The 2,780-nt window shown below is 50.2% G+C and overlaps 1 pseudogene; it reads right to left on the bottom strand.

Moving 5' to 3' along the window:
• Positions 1-701: 701 nt before the first annotated feature.
• On the bottom strand, positions 702-2,025 carry LOC101584867 (annotated as a pseudogene).
• Between the last annotated feature and the right edge of the window lie 755 nt (positions 2,026-2,780).

Here is a 2,780-nt window from a genome sequence, read left to right as displayed (position 1 = left end):
CCTAAGTGTAGGACAGGACAAAGTCAAGGGTGAGGCAATAGCAAGAGATGACATACTGTAAAGAAGGCATCTCCTGTCCTGGGCAGTGACCAGAACACAAAGGCGGGCGGGCACACGCCTGGGACAGTGGCAGCCACTCTCTGAAGGGAGAGGCATGCTCCGGGCCATATGAAGCTAATACTGTTCACTGTCCCAGGAGGCTGAGTGTAGAAATGCCTGGAGATGAGCGGGAAAGCCTGGATTCCTCTTGCCCAACAGTCCCCACCTGGGGAGCCCCACCCTCTTCCCCAAACTGACCATCACCCTCTGCCTCTCTTCCCCTTTGGCTCCCCGTGGTGGCCCTTCCGTGGGTTTTCAACACCCCTCTGGTTCTAAAGGGGATCTGGAAGAGCCCCAACTTCTGAAAACAGAAATATTAACTAGACAGATGTGAAAGCCAGCAGAAAATGCAGGGTCACCTAGAATGACAGAGATCTAGGTTTGCCAGAGTAGTGAAAGAAGAGACATCCAACGAACAAGTATTTATTGAGTGGGGCGGGGGAGAAAAAGAAAAAAAAAAAAGTATTTATTGAATGCCTACCATGTGCCAGGCACTGTTCTACACCCCCAACAGAAACAAGATAGAGGCAGCAAACAAATTGTGAAAGGGGCAGCTGAAGGTGGCTGAGGAAGTGAGGGGCTCAAGGTGACAGAGCTCTGGCTTAAGCCTCCTCTTTGACCTCCTCCCTGAAATCCTCTCCCTCTTCCACAGTGGTGTCCTGGTACTGCTGGTTCTCAGACAGCAGGTCATTTATGTTGCTCTCAGCCTCAGTGAACTCCATCTCGTCCATGCCCTCGCCCCTGTACCAGTGCAGGAAGGCCTTGCAGCAGAACATGGCCATGAACTACTCTGAGATGCGACTGAACAGCTCTTGGATGGCTGTACTGTTGCCAATGAAGGGGACAGCCACCTTGAGGCCACCTGGTGGGATGTCACACACAGCCATCTTCACGTTGTTGGGGATCCACTCCATGAAGTAGCTGCTGTTCTTGTTCTGCACATTGAGCATCTGCTCATCCACCTCCTTCATGGACATGTGGCCTCGGAAGATAACAGCCACCATGAAGCCATGGTGTGGATCGCTGGCAGCCATCATGTTCATGGCATCAAAGACCTGCTGGGTGAGCTTAGGCACGGTCGGGGCACGGTACTGCTGGCTGCCACGGCTGGTGAGAGGGGCGAACCCCGGCATGAAGAAGTGCAGGCATGGGAAGGGCACCATGTTCACGGCCAGCTTGCGCAAGTCGGCATTGAGCTGGTCAGGAAAGCGGAGGCAGGTAGTGACGCCGCTCATGGTGGTTGAGACGAGGTTGTTGAGGTCTCTATAGGTGGGTGTGGTCAGCTTGAGGGTGCGGAAGCAGATGTCGTACAGGGCTTCATTGTCGATGCAGTAGGTCTCATCTGTACTCTCCACCTGCTGATGGACAGAGGGTGGCGTTGTAGGGCTCAACCACGGTGTCGGATAGTTTGGGCGAGGGCACCACGCTGAAGGTGTTCATGATGCGGTCGGGGTACTCCTCTTGGATCTTGCTGATGAGCAGTGTGCCCATGCCGGAGCCTGTGCCCCCGCCCAGTGAGTGGGTCAGCTGGAAGCCCTGCAGGCAGTCACAGCTCTCGGCCTCCTTCCGCACCACATCCAGGACAGTCCACCAGCTCGGCCAGCTCTGTGTAGGGCCTTTGGCCCAGTTGTTGCCTGCTCCCGACTGACCAAAACAAAATTGTCTGGTCTGAAGATCTGGCCAAAAGGACCAGACCAAACAGAGTCCAGGGTTCCAAGTTCTAGATCCACCAAAATAGCGCGAGGAACGTGTTTGCCACCTGTGGCTTCACTGTCACTACACGGAAATGCGGTCCAGCTGCAGGTCACTGTCCCCGTGGTGGGTGCTGGTGGGGTCGATGCCATGATCATCGCTGATCACCTCCCAAAACTTAGCACCGATATGGTTGCCACATTGATGGGCCTGGATGTGCACGATTCCCCTCATGGTCAAAATTGTTTTGCTCGCCTCCAGGAATGTACAGGGCTAGAAAATATGTAGGCTTTTTTCCTTGGCTGGTCGCAGGTTGGAAGGATGGAACGTGCCCCGCAGGCTGGGGCAGCAAGATGCGAACGCGACAGGGTAGGAAGATTCTTTCCCCACTCTTTAGGTTGTGTTGGTGGCTGAGCTTGCTTTGCAAAAGCTTTTTAGTAAGATGAGACGCCAGTTGTTGATTTTTTTGGTGATAGTTCCTGTACATGCAGAGTTTTGTTTATAAAGTCTTTGCCTATCTCAGTGTCTTCAAGACTTTTACCTATTCTATCTCCAGCAGGTTAAGTGGTTTTTTGTTTAATATTTATTTATTTATTTATTTATTGGCATAGGGAATTGAACTCAAGGCCTTGAGCTTGCCAGGCAGGCAGTGTGCGGCTAAGCATCATCCTCAGGCCAGTTTTAATATTTAGATCTTAGCTCCATTTCCATTTTAGTTTAGTGCATGGTAAAAGATATGGGTCTAGTTTTAATCTTTGGAATATGGAAAGCTGGTTTTTCCAGCACTATTTATTAAAGAGAATATTTTTCTTTCAGTGAAGATGTTTGTTTTGGAGTTATTTCTGCATCTTCTCATCTGTAGCATTGCTTCTTAGTTCTATTTATTTCCCAGATTTTCTATAATAATTTTTACCTGTTTTTCTCTTTAATTTTAGGAAAATTTCCTGGACTTTTAAAATAGTGTAAATTTTACTCTGACACTCATGTTC

Source organism: Octodon degus, unplaced genomic scaffold (genome assembly GCF_000260255.1).
Source record: "Octodon degus isolate 3935 unplaced genomic scaffold, OctDeg1.0 scaffold00015, whole genome shotgun sequence".
Taxonomy (NCBI): domain Eukaryota; kingdom Metazoa; phylum Chordata; class Mammalia; order Rodentia; family Octodontidae; genus Octodon; species Octodon degus.
This window is presented reverse-complemented; position numbering and strand designations above follow the sequence as displayed.